This window comes from Nannobrachium achirus (genome assembly GCF_963921795.1).
Source record: "Nannobrachium achirus genome assembly, chromosome: 22".
NCBI classification, from domain to species: Eukaryota; Metazoa; Chordata; class Actinopteri; order Myctophiformes; family Myctophidae; genus Nannobrachium; species Nannobrachium achirus.
Window position 1 is genome coordinate 7,190,550 of NC_137829.1, and position 18,820 is coordinate 7,209,369.

The following is an 18,820-nucleotide window of genomic DNA, read 5'->3' on the forward strand; positions in this document are numbered from 1 at the left end:
ACATTTACAGTAAGCCTAAAATACATAATATGGACATAACCCGTGTGGTATCATATGTTTTTTGGGTTCTTCCCATGTCAGTATTTTCGGATCTGAATGAGGTCAACGTGCAGTCGACGCTAACTTTTGTAACTATACACATCATTAGCCCCTGTTTGTCTCTGGGGGGAGTTTATAGCTGTCCTCAATCAGCAGGGACAAAAGGGCAGGACTAACAGATCTATGGAGCGCTTTCATGTGAGCACACCTTAATGGAGCAAAAAATAATGGAACACACGGAGCGGAACGCATGGAAAATGCTAATTACCCTTTTCGTGTATCAGTGAGATATGATGTATTATGTCTGGGATTACAGTATTATTATCACAAGCCATTAGTCATTTAACCATTCAGATAGACCTTAGTTAATGAGTCCTGTTCAGAATGTGTGAAGTTTAGCTTACTCCATCAAGTAGTGTTAGATTGGTTTAATACTTTGAGCCTAAAAAAGAGCAGATTTTACGCTGCAATCCATAAGATTTATGTCCCTCCTGAGATTTGAACACGGGTGTCCTCGGTGGGAGACAATATGTCTCCAGTGAGCTAAGACGGAACACCCACTTAGGCAATGAATATATTCCTAACTGAACACAGGGTCTTAACTTCTCAATGACAGAGCAGGAAGACTACTGCAGAATGCAGATGTCCTAGTACAGTAAATTGTATTAACTCATCTAGTGCCATTCGCGAGATGTCTCGCGAAATGTACTCGAGTATCTGTAGTGCCATTCACGGGATATCTCGGGAAAAGTAATAGATTACTGTAACGGCGAGTACATTACCGAGAAGAATCGCCGGCGGTCCGGAGACGAAATCCGTCGCTGATTTCGCATCATCACGGCTCCACGAGCACAAAATAGTCCCATCCATAACATTGAGGTGGACGGGGGATCTCATCTTTAATGTCCATTATCTCAAAACTACACTTTAGAAGCTAGGATGGAGGCAGATGCTCGCTTATGTTACACAGTTATAAAAGCTCCCGGTCGGCCATTACACAACTCCACGTGGACACGGATCGGTTCCGGCGCACGATCCGATGACGTCAGACCGGAAGTGATCAAAAATAAAACAAATCAAAATAAGACAACGCAAGTGAATGGGACCTGAAGGAGGCACTTTGGACATTATAATCCGTTAATGTCTGGGGCTCTGAATGAGTTAACATACATTACCATAGAGATTGGTCAAAATAAGCTATATTCACTAATAAAAGCTCCAGATTGCAGTTTTAGGATTTAGGCTGAATAGAAGACCTGTTTTTATGTCCATCGGTGAGCTTCACTGACATGTGATATTCAGGACGGGACTTGAACTTGCGATGCGCTGCCAGGCTACATTAGAGCCTAAGTCCCCCCGATCGCTAGGCCAGTGATCCGGGCCTGAGAGTTGTACAGTTGAATTCTTGTCACAGAGGTTGGGTTTGCTGTGCAACTTATTGTAGGCATATTCCAGTACTGATTCACAGCCGCCTTCACTTCTTATACTGGGCCATTAACTACCGAGCCAAGTGCTGTTAGGATTGCAAAGAGACCATTATCAATTGAGCTATTACTGGTAATCACTCACCAGGGTTCGATTGCTTCATGTGCATTCATGCCAATCAACACACCAACTGCTGCATCGATATGTGGAAGATGCATCTCTTTCAAATAAGGCCATTTCTCTAGATCCTTTTTCTGCAGGGATGTTAAATCGTTTAAGTTCTTTCCTCTTGTGTGAATACAGTACTTTACACAGTAAAATACTGAACAATCAGGATTCGAAATTTGATTCCAAATGTGACAATAGTTAACTTGACCCAAGCTCTTATGCCCCTGTCCTGCTGCCTTTCACATTCAGCTGTCTCGTCAAATCGGTTTAATACCTTGAGCCTAAAAATGCTCACTTCAGACTTCGGCTGAAAAAGGTCCTGTTTAATAGGCCTACCTTAGTCTAATCCTTGTTAGCAAAGATGATTTCAAGCTTTAGAGACTAAGCAGCTTTGCATATAATTTCACTGCCATGGAAAGATATCAGTTAAATGCATCTACTATGTTCACTGTGTGTGTGTGTGTGTGTGTGTGTGTGTGTGCGTGCGCGCGCGCGCGCGTGCGTGCGTGCGTGTTTGTAGGTGGATTTCCTCCAGACTGTGATACAGTCATCTCTAGGGACCTCTCCAGGGCTCTCAGTCCGTTTGAAGCTATTTGACTTGGGCTTGTTCAGCAAAGAATCACTATGATGCGTAGACTTGTTGTGAAGCATGCGTGTGGTACTGAAACACAAGTATGTGTGGGAGCGGGCAGTAGCGGTAATGCGATCAGAGGTAAGCAGCCCCTAAGGGCCCTTATATGCCCGCTCTCACATCAGGTATCATCGATGCGAACACAGCTAGAGAGGGAGCCGACTTACCCTGAGGAATCAATGCACTGTCGAAGGTCAATAGACACCCATTTATGGATTGTTGAAGAAAATAGTAGGGTACTAGGCTACTGGTTTTACATTAGTGTGTCATTTCACACAAACAGCTGGGAGAAAACCTTGCTGTTTCCTTGAATTCGCTCTTGCATTTCCTGATCTAATTTCCCCTGAATGGTATTTTTCAGCCCACTAATGGAACTTGGCCTGACCTGACACCAACCTCATTACTATTCCATTAGTACCCCTAGGGCTGATGCATACAGTATATCGTCACTGTCGGGCAGAAACCTCGTATCTCCAAGTTTCAAATTGGTATGTTTTTTCGCTAAGTAAAGCCCTGCTTCATCATACAAGGCCGCCGCACAAAACGAGTGAAAACACTCTTCACTAGTTTAGTTCATTTTTTAAATTATAAATACAAAACAAACGCTTTTGGACATACAAGGTTTCCACCCAACAGCGACAATATACAGTATTTTCTGGACTATAAGGCGCACCTGACTATAAGGCGCACATAATAGACGCTACCGTTGCGTTATGCATCAAACAGATGGAGCTGTGCTAAAGGGAATGTCAATGTCAATGAATGATCCATATATAAGGCGCACTGGACTATAAGGCGCACTGTAGTTTTTTGAGAAAATTAAAGGCTTTTAAGTGCGCCTTATAGTCCGGAAAATACGGTACTCTTTTCCCTTCCATATGGAATCCCTGAGAATAATGTGCACAGCCACATTTACTCACACAAAGATACCTATGCATTCACATATACACACAGGCTTTATTGTTTGATCAGCAACCTGCGTGCACCCACAAACGCACGCACACACGTGCCGCAGACATGTGCACACCACTCTGAAAATCTATGCAAATCTATGCAAGCACACATTCCATATTCACACACTCACACACATGCACGCACTTACTCTCGCACGCACGCATGCACGCATGTACTCCTAGTTGGTGCTCAGCCTTCGGCTCCAGAAGCAGGCCTGCCAGAAGTCTATGCACTAATTGATATTCTCCCATGGTGCCCTGGGCTTCTCCAAGGAACCTCGTTCTGCAGTACTGCTGACAAGGCACATTTCATCACTGCTGCAAGCTTAAAATAGGATCAAAGGATGGAGGAAAGTGTGCGTGCGTGTGTGAGAGAGAAAGAGATGAGTGTGACCGGTCTGCAGTCTCATCATCCACATGTTGAAATGATTGTGGTTTGCCACGGTGTTGCTCCCATATGTCTCTGTATTCACTCTTACAATAGTATGTCTTACCTGTACTGTACATCTCTTTTTACACTGTAAAATCCTGACAGTCAATTTAACTGTGTCTTAATTTCTCTGTGTTACAAATTGATAAAATACTGAGGATTCTACTGTATGCCTTTGTTTGGATTATCTAGTCTAAAACATGCATACACTTACAAGATTTGAAACAATGGTGCATCACATACTACTGGATTTCATTTCAGATTATTGGGCAGGAGCAACTCAAACATAGCACCTCAAATGATCACATGTAATACTCGAGTAAAAGTACTCAAGTATTTACTCAAGAGTCGTTTTTTTGAAGATCTGTACTTTTAAAGTCATTTTTAAATGCTCTACTCTTACTCTTACTTTTGAGTAATTTAAAAAGTAAATACTTGTACTCGTTACTTTTCATTTGGACAATGAGTACGAGTAGTTTAAATTCAGTAAATAAGTAATGTAAATTCAGGTTTTCGATATACTGTGAAAGCAATATGGGAGATGGCAGTAGTGAAGTAAAAAATCACACTCGTGTGAACTGAGCGGTGGTGTGTGTGTGTGTGTGTGTGTGTGTGTGTGTGTGTGTGTGTGTGTGTGTGTGTGTGTGTGTGTGTGTGTGTGTGTGTGTGTGTGTGTGTGTGCAACAGCGCCCCTCCCTTAACATGTGTGGTCAGAAAAGGTTACTGCAGGCTACAGACAGACAGACAGACAGACAGACACGGAGACAGACAGACCCACACACACGGCCACGTATAGGAGCGTTGTGACCACCGCTCAAAAATAGGCCAAATTGTCAAATAATAGAGGCCAAAATTGTGAAAATAGCAGATCTACATGCTCACAATGCCTCTGTGGCATGTAGATCTGCTATTTTCACAATGGAACACATGTAGTCAAACTAATGTAATGCCAACTCCTACAATTACAAGTGCTTGTCAGGGTGGGGATCCGCAGTTGATATATTATTATTTTGGGGGTCGCAGCCTGAAAAGGTTGAGAAACACTGACCTAAGATATGTCCTTTGTTTCCAACATTTGCAGCACTTGATTTTTGTGTATTTACATACAGTTTACATATAATATCTTTTCTTAAAAATGTTATTAAGTGGTTTTCTGATTAGTGTTTTTCTCTTCCTGGTTAATGACATCGCAGTGGGACAGCTTAGGTAACCAGTAACGTGTAACATGTAATTAATGTTTTTTTTTACTTTTACTTTTTACTCAAAGAGTAGTTTTTAAATAAGCTACTTTTTGCTCTTACTTTTGAGTAATTTCCTGGACTAGTACTTTTACTCTTACTCTTACTAAAAGAGTAACAGTACTCTTACTTTGAGTAGGATTTTTCAGTACTCTTTCCACCTCTACATGTGGATACAGCATCAGTTGCAGAGTAGCTGTAGTCCGTTCACTACAGGTTGTTTCAACCGTTTGCTGAGTTGGCCTTGATCGTCTGTGAGAAAATTGGTATGCTTCGATCTTTGAACGGCGCACACTTAACCTGACTTTCGCCAGATGGTGGCAGCATTGCGTATATAACGCTCTGCTTTACCATCTGGGCTTGCTCGGCCAGCGTTGATAACACTCGTAAAGTCCTGGGCCGGACCAATCAGCGGCAGCTATGGGCGGGCTCTGAGCCAATAGAGTCTGATTGCAGACCACGTGGAAACCCAGGAGGCGGATTCTGGGTGCAACGTCATGCAGACAGGCCAATATGAGTGGTTGGAGTTGGCACTCCCAGACTGTGATAGAAACGGCCACATCCAATCACCAGCTACAGAAATTCAAAAAATGGCCCGCCCCTTACATCGAGTGTGCCCGAGAGAGCCCAGATGTAAGGCAGAGCGTTACGCACTGCTGCAACTATCTGGCGAAAGTCAGGTTAGCGAACACTGGACTCGAGGATACTCTTGCCCAATCTAGGCCGGTAGTAGGGAACCCCAGTCCTGCTTGTCGGGAGGGCAGTTCTCGACGCAAATATCCCAGATTATCTTGTAACGTGAGTAAGTAAGATGCTGTTTGTGATAAAAGCACTTCTGTACTTAACCAAACTGTTACAGATAGCCAGAGGGCCTCGCTTAATCATTAGCTGTTAGTGCTCTTTTCTACGCACTGTAATCCGGTTTTATTTGACTGTGCAAAAGTCAAAGTAAATGGCAAAAGCCTTCAGCCACAATTTGCAGATTATGTATTGATCCATTTGACCTTTCTGTCTGAGGGGGACAGTAACCTCAGAAACCCAATTAGGCACCTTCATTAGCTCTATCACCACGGAAACCAGCAATTCAATCAGACCATCAGTGCCCTCAGTTTATGTTGATGTCAATTTTGAATTATCTCTTCCTCTCTTTCCTTCTTTTCTATAACTCTCCTCAGGGGCGTCACAAGGGGGGGGGGGGGGGACTGAGTTACTAGGGCCCAATGTGGAGGGGCCTCAATTATTTTTAACTATTTAACTATTGAAAAAATCAAACCTCGGTTCGAAGTGAAGCGGTGAATCTTTATTCTATGTGTTCTAGAGCTATGAAATCTGTGTTCTAGATCTATACATTCTGTGTTCTAGATCTATACTTTCTATGTGCTTTAGTTCTAGATTTTTATGAATTCTGAATGAATGAATGATTTTGTCTGGAGGGCCAAATTGGCATGTGAAGCTTGACCAATCCTCAATTGGTCAAGCCTGCACGGGACATGTACGGGACAGACAAAATAGACCAATCAGACGGGACGGGACAGACAAAGCCACACCTTGGCAGTAAAATAGCAGATCTACAAGCTCACATCACTGCACAGAGTGCCACGCTGCGAGCTTGTAGATCAATAAAGGGCGAGCTGGAAAAGTGGCATTTGGCATCTGCCAGGCATGTGCCATTTCCCAAAGTGGCATGTGCTGTTGCCAAAGTGGCATATGCTGTTGCCAAAGATGCTGTTGCCAAAGTGGCATATGCTGTTGCCAAAGTGGCATATGCTGTTGCCAAAGTGGCATATGCTGTTGCCAAAGATGCTGTTGCCAAAGTGGCATATGCTGTTGCCAAAGTGGCATATGCTGTTGCCAAAGTGGCATATGCTGTTGCCGTATTTTTGAAAAGCCGTGAGAATGGGTGCAAATCTTTGAATATGTGTGTTTTTTAAGCGAACATTTGTAACTAAATGTTTGCTTCTGGGGGTCCCTGGAATTAATTATTTTGAGATGGTGGTCCGTGGCCAAATCCATGTAATTTTGGGGGTCCTTCATATGAAACCACCGGAGCGGCGCCGCAAACCACCGCGACCGATAGTAATCCGTGGAGGGGTAGAACGCATGGTAGAACGTAATTTTCTGGCCAGGATTTGGGGATTAAGAGGTTAAAATCCTTCACCATGGTAAACACTGTAGCTGAGCGGAGGCGCTTCCTGAAGACCAGAGCAGATAAGCTGTGATTGGCCGGTAGTGTATCATGTGTGTATGATCTGCGATGTGATTGGTCAACGTATACACAACGTATACAGATGATGCAGATTACGTCATTTTGCCGCGAAATCCCGCCCCTGTCACTGCTAAGAAGAAAACATATAAAGAGAAGGCTTCAGAAGCTGAAAATAACGGAGTGGGTGTTCTAAAACTTTAGCGATTTAACAGTTAGGACAATTTTAAGATTTGTTTTATAAAAAAAGTTACATGGTATAGCTTTAAAGTACCCCTGCGACACCCCTGCTCCTTCTCACTCCTTCCTTTTGTCACTCATGACTCGCTCATCGTGATTGATCATTAGGAACCAAATGGACCCTTGCAGGTATGCAGGAACCAAATGACCACTGAGGATTTTACAGTGTAGATTGGGGTCCCAGAGATAAAAACGTAGTCAAGATCCAAGAGACTCAAGAGGGTTTATTTGTCATGTTCCACAAGACGCCAACAACAATACAATATAACAACAAGACAATAACAGTGATAATACTGGATGTAATAAAGCAAGAAAAGAAAATAATTACGATAGAAAATAAAGTGGTAAAAAGTACAGGTAAAGGCATAGAATGGGGGATGAGGAATGGGGAATCTGCTGAATAAAGATGTGATAATTCTATAGCTTCACAGCACGGCCCCTGTCTGTTTTTCATGGCTAAAGACCTATTCCCACTGGGCCAGATAAACAGATAAAGAATATCTGTCTCCATTCAAGTGAATGGTAAGGTACAGATAAAAAATATTTGTGACAGATATTTTTTATCTGTTTATCTGGCCCAGTGGGAATGGGCCTTGAAGACTCCTTTGTTAGACTGTTTAATTCTGTACTGTAGCACTTTGAGGTGTGTTTCAAATGTAAAGTACAAATAAATGCAATACAAATAAAATGTATTATTATTATTATTAGTATCATTATTATTATTATTACAAGGGGGTATTTACAGTCTAGTAAGACGCCTCAGGGTGACAAGTGAAATCGCCCTAAAGGGCCATCTGGCCAGTGATGTATATCGGACCAGTTACCCATATATGGAGACCCCTGGTACCCATATATGGAGATCCGTGTACTGTATATGGAGCCCAAACATGCTTACTTATTCGTTAGGTGAAAGTCCTATGACGTCTATGACATCGGACATCATACATACAATCCCTTTTATGCCCATACATGGAGATCCCTGTCTGTAGAACCAGCTACACAGATATGGATTCTGTTAGTGTGGTATGTGGCCGATGTGGCCTCCATATACGGGCATTCCCATATGAAGTCCTGTTAGATATGGGATTAATATTGACCAGTAAGACTCCCTAATCGGGAGATAAGCGACCGTTGGTCGCTTATCTCCACAAATAGGCCAAAAGTTTGTTTTACCAATTATCAAGACATACGGGCAGTTGACAGTTTGCCATGGTTACTCATTGAAGTTGAATCTCCATATATGGAGATAACCTACGCATCACACTAAGTCTGACCTCACCAGCCCATATTTGGGCATGAGCAACTTATGTCTCCATATATGGAGATATGATGACATCACACAGTCCTCAGCCGATGATGTGGCGTGATGTCATACAATACACAAACGAGCCCTACAGTATAAAGGGGCAATTCTTGCCAGGAAAGAAGCATTTCTTCGACTCAGACCTTATCGCCAGGGTTGGCTTATAGCAGCTGTCGGTAGGACCATATATGGATTCTGTTAGTGTGGATCTCCTAACAGGGCATCATCTGGGATACAATCCCTTTTATGCCCATATATGGAGATCCCTAACATAATCCCTTTCATGCCCATATATGGAGATCCCTAACAGAATCCCTTTTATGCCCATATATGGAGATCCCTAACAGCATCCCTTTTATGCCCATATATGGAGATCACTAACAGCTAACAGAATCCCTTTTATGCCCATATATGGAGATCCCTAACAGAATCCCTTTTATGCCCATATATGGAGATCCCTAACAGAATCCCTTTTATGCCCATATATGGAGATCCCTAACAGAATCCCTTGTATGCCCATATATGGAGATCCCTAACAGAATCCCTTTTATGCCCATATATGGAGATCCCTAACAGAATCCCTTTTATGCCCATATATTATGGAGAAATCCCTGCTCTGAGTATCTGACATCAGTGTGATGTCACCTGTTTATGCCCATATATGGAGATCCCTGCTCTGCGTATCTGGTTGCTATGGTAAACAGTTGGTTGCTAGGGTAAAAAAACATGGTTGCTATGGTAAACAGTTGGTTGCTAGGGTAAACAGTTGGTTGCTAGGGTAAAACCATGGTTGCTAAGGTGGTTGCTTACGTACACTAACAGACCAGCAACAACAGACTGTTGCCACAGCAACGTACACAAAGGTTTGTGTACACATGTGGTGTGATGTCATACTGATGCGGAGATATGAGCAGGGCAAAGGTGTGACGTGTGACGTGTGACGGACGGACGGCCGGTGGAGGTTTTCATAGTAAACTGCTCCCTGACGGTCGCAATGACATCAGGGAACTCCATATATGGGCATAAAAAAGATTCTGTGGTTCCCCTGACATCACAGTGAAGTCAGAGCAGCAAACCCATTCTGTTAGAGTGGTTCACAGTGATGTCAGAGCATGATGTCAGAGCAGCAAACCCATAGACCGTACAAAAGTGCACACGTCCAGACGGACGGAGTCAGCATGTGCTGTTTCACATACTAAACTGCGACCTTCGGTCGCAATTAGTATTTACATTAATTGTATCAAATGATGGTCCGTGGCATACCAAAATACCAAAATGGGGGCCTTCGAAATGAAAAAAGTTGAGAATCACTGATGTAGACTATGCATGCATTTGTTTTTGTTTCAAGGGAACCTCAGCTTCATTTGCCTCTGGCTCTTAGCGGCTAGTGAGAGGAGGTCACAGTGGGAAGCCTCTCTGTTTCATTAGTGTCTCTGTGGGACCATCCCACGCCTCCGACGTGCGCTAATCTTCATCTTAGGAGAGGTGCAGCGCTCCATCAACACAGCACACCATAGCAGAGAGAGACGTGTTGGAACATGGCCATACATACTGTTAGGGATCGGACGATATGAAAATGTCATATATCGATTATTGTGAGAAAATAAATCGCGATTTACGATATTGGCACCACAATCCAAATCCATTATCCTGGGGCGGAACATTTGCCAAAAAATTGCAGATCTACAAGCTCACAATTGTGACGCGTTGTGAGCTTGTAGATTGGCTATTTGTTTTGGCAAAGACATTTGATAGGGAGTGAAAAAAATACGTACAGTATATTATAAGTACCTTTTACCAATTTAGACGTTTTAAGTGGTACCGGATGTGCAGCTCAGCAAATAAAAGGTGAATTGATCCCAGTGCATGACGGGAGGACGATAATCACGATAAATTAAATCTCTGCGATACGATTATCGTGAGTGTTTTTTATCACGATAAACGATAATATCGCTTATCGTCCCATCCCTACATACTGTATTCTCAGATGGCTGATAGAGGGCTGTAAAGTCTGCAATGGAACCAAATGGACCCGTAAACACTCTCAGACTTATGGGGCTCCTTGAAAATGGAACATTTGAGAACCACTACCAGTAAACTCCTAATGTGCCATAGTGTCATGATAAATCAGTGTCATACATATTCTCTCACCAAACCCGGAGACTGACATTCAGTAACTGGGTCTAATGTTATGTAAAAACGAAAATCTAAAAAAGCCTTGTCACTGACACGTGTCCGTGTATACGGACATATTGATGACCTCTGGATGTACATTTAAATGCTCTTGACTTGTGGCTGGCAGTGACTCCTTTTTATTTTTTGTACTATTTTCCGGACTATAAGGCGCACTTAAAAGCCTTTACTTTTCTCAAAAAACTACAGTGCGCCTTATATACATGGATCATTCATTGACATTGACATTCCCTTTAGCACAGCTCCATCTGTTGGATGCATAACAAACGGTAGCGTCTATTATGTGCGCCTTATAGTCCGGTGCCCCTTATATATGAAAACAGTTAAAAAATAGACCATTCATTGACAGTGCGCCTTATAGTCCGGTGTGCCTTATAGTCCGGAAAATACGGTCATTTATTTTTTCCACATATTCACAGAGTCAACATTTACATCATTTTCATTATCATATTAGAGTCTTTTTTAATCCTCTGTGGTGACATTTCTTTCCGGGTCGTGTATTCAGTCCATTTCTCCCATTTTTCAAGAAAAAACTCTTCCTGTATCCTGAGTCTATGTGTAAATCTCTCCATTACATAGATTTCCTCCACAATTCACAGCCACTGCTCACAAGTTTTGGAGTCACTTCTATGACACACCCCTATACCACACGCCTGGCACGGCGTTTCCCCTGACGCGTGATTATGGATCCAACTGGGAAAGATGGATGGAAACGGCATAGAGCGCTCGTTTTCACAGTTATTGTCCACGACACTGCAAGCGGCGCGAAGGCCAGCGGACCTTGGTCCTGCTCTTCGCCCCCGAGCGCCGCAGGCGCGAGTGGCCGCGAAGAGCGGGCCAGGGCCGCGCGGCCGGCGGAGCGCCGCGCGAGTTACGAAGCCGTGGTGAATGCAATCGTTATATTTATGCCCAGGCCGTAAGGCCTGGGCAAGCGCACGATAAACGCCATGATAATTGGGTACCGTGCACCTCGCGCGGTCCAAGTGACTACAACGGAGCGCTCCCTACGTCCGGTTCAGCCAATCACAAGCTTCAAAAATGAGTCCGGGGCGTGGTTATCCATCTTTCCCAGTTGGATCTATAATCACGCTCCCCTGACACATGCAGTGACATCACAGGTGACATCACGTCAGATACTCAGAGCAGGGATCTCCATATATGGGCATAAACAGGTGACATCACAGTGATGTCAGATACTCAGAGCATATATAAGGGCTTAAATGGGATTCTGTTAGGGATCTCCATATATGGGCATAAAAGGGATTGTAACCCAGATGATGCCCTGTTAGGAGAACCACACTAACAGAATCCATGGCGCGACCTCGCCCTTTAGGCCTAGTATGAGTTCATTTCGTCCCACTAGCCAATCACAACGCGTCCTGCAAAGCTTGGCCAGTGGGACCCTGGCGTAAAACAAACTTTGTGGCATTTTCTAACACGTTTGTCCCCCGGGTTTTCGAACGGACAACAAACTTTTAGCTGTTTGTGCCAGGATGTAGGCCAGAAATTAAAGGCCACGCTTCAATTTACTTAAGCATTTAACATTTTGTATGCGTTTTCCCATTGAGCTCTGACCGGACAAAGCCAGATGTAGGAGGAGCTATAGCTTCTGTTCCAGGAGCACCGCTCAAAAAACACAGCCCCCTCATGCATTAGGAGGGCCGAGGACAATATCCCAGTTAGATCCTCGGCTCTTCATGTTGTTGGGGTTCAGTTTCTTGCTCAAAGACACATCGACACTAACCAAGGGGAAGGCAGGATTTAAGTGGGAACCTTCTGCTCTACCTCCTTAGCCAAAGCACATTGTAAAGTATTTTGCCAAAAGACACTATAGAACCATTTAGATATAGTATGAATAAGTAAATAAATTAGTACCGTATACAGTAAAAGTATTGCTGTCCCCTTTCCCTGATGAATCTCTTAGTGTCTCCTCCTTGAAACTTATACACATGCACACTTCCCTGTGCAAACTCATACAGTCACACACACACACACACACACACGCACACACACACACACGCACGCACGCACGCACGCACGCACGCACGCGCACGCGCACGGATGATGCATGTTGGAAAGATAGACCCTTTGTCTTTTTCTTGAAGGTATTTTATGGCCTTTCTGCCTTTATTTAAAATACAAAGGGGAGATAGACAGGGAACGGGGTGAGCCATGCAATAAAGATTGTCGGGAACAGACCCCTTGACTTTTAAGGGGTCTGCCCCTGATTGGAGCGTGAGATGGAATGTCACCCGTGAGATGGAATATCACCCGTGAGATGGAACATCACCCGTGACATTTCAGTGAAACCCTGAAGCAGAAGGGGCTTAAGATTAATGGGGAGGCCGGGAAAAAATGAAATAAGCTACAGCAAAAATCATTACTCCTTCAATTAATTTATACCTTTTCTCTGACTTTGATGTTATAATTACATTTCAGCATTTTGTAGCTTCTTCTTTTTTTTCCCTTGAGCTCCAGTTGAGTCCAATTGACTTGTTTCTCTCTGTGGGATCAGCAGGGGTGTCGCAACAGATTCTGGGCCCTGGGTACTTTAACTATTGAAAAATAGCAGATATACAAGCTCACAGCGCGGCACTGAGTGCCGCAAGCTTGTAGATCTGCTATTTTTGAAAAATCGTGAAAGTGTGTGCAAGTCTTTGAATATTTCAAATCCTTCTAAGGTTTTTTGAAAAACCTATATCAGTGGTGCTCAAACATTTTCATGTGAAGGACCCCCAAAATTATATGTATTTGGCCACAGACCTCCATTTCAAAATATTTAATTCCAGGGACCCCCCAGAAGCAAAATGTTCGCTTTAAAAATTCATACATTCAAAGATTTGCACACATTTTCACGACTTTTCAAAAATAGCAGATCTACAAGCTCGCAGCGCGGCACTCGGTGCCTTGCTGTGAGCTTGTATATCTGCTATTTTTCAATATCTAAAGTATAAAATAATTAAGGCCCCCTCCACCTTGGGCCCTAGTAACTCAGTGCCACTCCCCCCCCCTGTGACGCCCCTGCAATTGACTTGTTTCTCTCTGTGGGATAAGTGATGAAGGAGTGGGGCCCCGGAGCTGTGTAAGTAAAAGGAATAAACAAAGGCCTTGTTTATGTCCTGGTCTCATCAGGTGACATTTGCTCGCCAGCAGCAGCAGGACATTGAGCGAACGTTAATATAATTTAGCGGGAGAGATTGGATTACAATGTTCTGCCCTGATGAGGCAGTGGCTTCATAGGTTTTCATCAAGCCTGATTTATATTTAGTCTTGAGCTGGTGTCCTGCATAAAAAAAAACAGACAATCTACAAGCTCACAACGTGTTGCACCACGACGCGTAGGGAGCTTGTAGATTGGCTATTTTCGGGGCGGGACACTGGCATGCAGCAAAGCATAAAACAATCATTCTGCTTTGTTTGCTCTTCTCCCATTGCACTCAGTTTTTTTCTTCTTTTTTTAATAGAACAGGTTGTGTACCAACAGGTACGTACTGTATGTAAAGTCAAAATATGATTTTATTCACCGGTGACGTCATAAACATAACTTATAGCACTCCCATCAGTCATCTAAAAGGATCATCTCTCGTCCCAGTTCTCCTGCTACGCTCTGCACACCTTTAAGAATGTCTAAGCTTTGAGAGTGTTCTAAGACAAATTCATTTGAACAGTTCGGGGCGGACTGTCAGTTTCACACTAACCATGTTAGCTCCTGGTATGGACACTATATAAATAGGGTGTTGGAAGGCATTGGTCTTCTGGTCCCAGTAAAAGGTCTTGGCTCAGGATGCTTAGGAGTGGGTCTGCCAGGGACTCTCACACGTTTACATGTATACGGAAAAGGCATGTGGGTATGTGCTGCCTTATTTATTCTTGTGAATGGAAAGTTTATATTTGAGAACATCATTTAACTTTCAACACTATGCGTTGTGTGTTGAATTGATGGGGGAGTAATCTCTTCAAATGGACTCCTTCAGTGCATGCTCTGTGTAGGCTTATAACATGTGTGTGTGTGTGTTCTGCAGCTGATAAGTCCATGTCAATGCTGGACGCTTATCTGACTGCATATGCTGTGTCCTCCCCCATCTCCTCTCCTCTCCTCTCCTCTCCTCTCCTCTCCTCTCCTCTCCTCTCCTCTCCTCTCAGTCTCTCTTTATTTTGATACCTCTCCCTCCCAGTCTGTCCAGTCTGTATGTGGAGGATGTATCTGAGGTGGTGACAGTATAGATGGTTACAGTATTAGTGTCTCTATGGATGCGTTCCTCTTCCTGTTGTGTTCTCATTCAAAAGGGAACATTTTCCATGCATCTTGCCAGTTATGCTCATGACATTAAAGTAATAGTCTATCGAATGCTCACCTCATGACATGGATGGAGACTTGATTTTCTTTTTTCTTTTTTTTTCTCGCAAACCTAAGCTAATAATTTCAGGAGATTCTTCGTGTCTCCATAGGGAACAAAGCAGGCTCTTTGTGTCTCCCTTATAGGGAACCACTGCTGGTCATCAAATAATTGTCTAGGAATGTGACAAAAACAAAACAAATATCCCTGAATTCAAGTCTCCATGGGGTGAACTATCCCTTTAAGCAGCATAAAATGATCTCTTGTAGTCTAAAGAACCATGCATCAGCTCAATAAAATGATTCACTATAAAGTGTACTATTTTTTTTACACTATATAGGACTATGCCCTACATCTATAATTGGTGTGACATTTGACAGTATAAAGTGCTGTTGAATTATATTATTGCTGATGAACAGTATTGTATTATTCATGTCTGCTATTGAGCAGCAATTGAACGTTCAAACAAAACCAAATTACTCATCTGTAGTAGCTCATCTGAATTATTCATATGCTCCCGGCTCTAAGCACCATGTGTAGGCTAAACATACACATGTGCGCGCAAGTCAGATTTATGTGTGCAACGGTGCTGCACTGTGTGCTGTTGCGGGTGAGGGACCATTCATTGTTGAGCTGACAGTGTCCGCTGCTGGTGGGAGCGCTAACTGCAGTGAATGCCTCCTCCAAGCTGATCTGTCCTTCCATGATCCACGGAGCGCTGCTTTTATTTATGCCAAAATTATACGTGTTGTTAGCCTGTACTATAGTGTATTGGCCTATCTGTATTCAGAACCCTTTCAGTCAGTATGTCCATACTGGGAAACTGTCTTTATATATCTAAAAAGCCTATCCCTATAGCCCTATTTTAACGAGGATCTAATAAAATGCGCCTGCATATCCACGTGAATGAGAGAAATGCATATGGCATAGGCCTACATATAGACCCTGAAAGCATATTTGTCTACCTCAGGCTCCGCTTTATGGTATTCTAATATATTGCATCTCATTATACATTATCGAGGTGTTACATAAACCATAAATCGTAAATGTAATGTCCATTTGATATCATACCCTAACACCCATAGGATGCTGTAAAAGGCTAGACATCAACAAGTGTGTGTGTGTGTGTGTGTGTGTGTGTGTGTGTGTGTGTGTGGGCGCGCGCGCGCGTGCGTGCGAGAGATAGTGAGAGAGACTGTGTAAAGAAAGAAAGCACACCAGAGCGATGCAATGCCTGAGTCCCCAATGAGCCCAGCAGATGTTTAATAACAGCGACAAACAGCAGATGGCTCTCTTGAGTTTTAATGTCTGCGCTTGAGATTGAGTCTGATGATGATACATCCAAAACAAGAAAACTGACTTGTTCGCCATGCGGGTTTATTGTGGACAGTGGACAACTCAGTTCAGCATTCATAACTGAAGACAATAGATAGTGTTAAACTTATGGTTAGTTTGTTGGATTTGTTTGCTTAACAGACAGACACAGACAGGCTCGAACTTTCCCAGAACGCTCAGTTGGGACTGAACGCAATATTCTCTCTTCCTCTTCAATCTATTCTATTCTGCAGTGTGCGTTGGTTGCTTGAGGATAGGCTGAGAGGCGCTGTCTGTGGTGCTGAAACTTAACTGGCTACGTATTGAGCGAAGCATATAGCTTTATAGCTAGGCCTAGTATTTAGTACTAAGTAATTAAGTAGCCTACATTTACTCAAGTACTGTACTTGAGTACAATTTTGAGGTAGGCCTATTTGTACTTTACTTGAGTATTTCCAATTTCCAATACTTTTACTTCTACTCCAGTAGGCTACATCTCAGAGGCAAATATTGTACTTTCACTAATTCATTGAACACTTTCGTTGCTAGTTAATTTGCAGATATATATATATATATATATATTAAACTACAAGCTCTCAATGCATAGTGGGCATGCAGATCTGCTATTTTCAAACATTTTAGGCTACTTTTACTTTTGCTGCTTTATTTTGATACCAATACTTTCGTACTTTTACTCAAGTAAAGTTTGAATTCCAGACTTTTACTTGTAACAGAGTATTTCTACTCTTTGATACTTTTACTTGAGTAAAGAAATTGAGTACTGTTTCAACCACTGGCTATACAGTGAGCAGTCCCCATCTCTGATTTAAGGTGCAATAATAGACTTACACAAAAAATTGCAGGAGCGATACATTTCTGTCTCGTGGCTTGGGGCATAGAATTACCATATCCACGAGATTATTTCTGTAATATGCCACTGGTTCTCAAAGTAGATTCCAGGGACTCTGTGGGTTCCTTTAGGGGGGGTTAAATTGACCCATACAAGTCTGTAACTACACGGTTAGAGTTAAGGGGAGACCTTGACATTTGAAAGTTTGAGTAACACGTTATATTTGTGTATTAGCAGTGATCAAATTGGAAGTGCAGATTCATAATTGTGGCCACATGAAGACAAATTTAGCCTTCTTGATCGGTGCTGTTATTTTCTCCCCCCTTTTACACTGCATTGCATTCATTTAACAGCCACTGCCACACATGTGTAGACCTATCTCTTATTCTAGTGTGTCTGTTGGGAGGATTTGGCGTTTGATATGGCTCAACTGAAGGGCAGTGGTCATTGCCATGCCCATGCTGGCTTGTGGTGGACATTTTTGTAAAAAAAAAAAAAAAAAAAGAAGGGAAAAAATACATTTTTTTCCCCCCATGCACATAGAATGAGCGGACATTAATATTAGGCTACCAGAAACACACGAAGAGCTGGAGACATTCAGTAATTGGGTCTTGTGATCAAAATAAGAACATTATAATGGTGTGTCAAACCAAAAATCTAACATTTGCCATGGACAAGATCAAGTCTCCATGCACGGCACGGACATATCGATGACCCCTGCTGAAGGCGCCTTCAAAGATCGAATCTTTATCGGCCAGCTCATAGCAACATCCAAACCGCGCTGACCATTCATTCTCTTGAAGCGAGGAGGACTGGACACTCCTGGTCGACTCGAGTCGAGAGCGAAGGTGGGAGGGAGGGCACTTTTCACTCAGGCGTAGGCTATACAAAGGAGGGGCGAGTCGTTAGGACTTGTTGATGGAGAGGATGTGTTGATCTTGGAATAGACAGAAGTGAGGAGCGAGTGTCCGACGTTTTCCTTCAAGCGTGGGAACAGCGCGTTATTCTATAGCCTCCTCGTTGTGTCGTTTCTCATTTCCATTACGCGCTGCTATCGCTACAACATCTCTCCATTACGCCGGTGATTCTCCATGGAAATCGTTTAAGTCGAATTGTGTCCGCATGGACGCTGGGCGATTTAAGTTTATGTAGACTATTTGTATGCAGCTGTCACACAGTGCACTGATGTGCAGACGTCATCTCCACTCCACAGGACTCAGACGCTTTTGCATTTTCTCCTTTGCTAACGAATCACCGAATGGATTATAAAGAAGAGAACATGCTTTGAAAACGGATCCGACAAATATTTTGGATAGGTAGGCTATTCCGTTATATAGGTCTACAATGCTGAAAAATAACTTTGCATCAATGCACAACTTACCCACCAGTTAATACAGTTAGGTTTTATACATGACTAAAACAACTGCCCACCACAGGGTCCCTGTGGCGGATTGCTTATTAGCCTATTACAAACTTGGAGTTCGTATAGACGCAGT

The 18,820-nt window shown here is 43.0% G+C and overlaps 1 protein-coding gene across 1 annotated transcript in view; it reads left to right on the forward strand.

Moving 5' to 3' along the window:
• fgf14 (fibroblast growth factor 14) overlaps positions 1-18,820 on the forward strand; it is a gene marked incomplete at both ends in the record, with an annotated part of 199,963 nt that overhangs the window by 118,286 nt on the left and 62,857 nt on the right. The gene's annotated exons all lie outside the window — the stretch shown is intronic.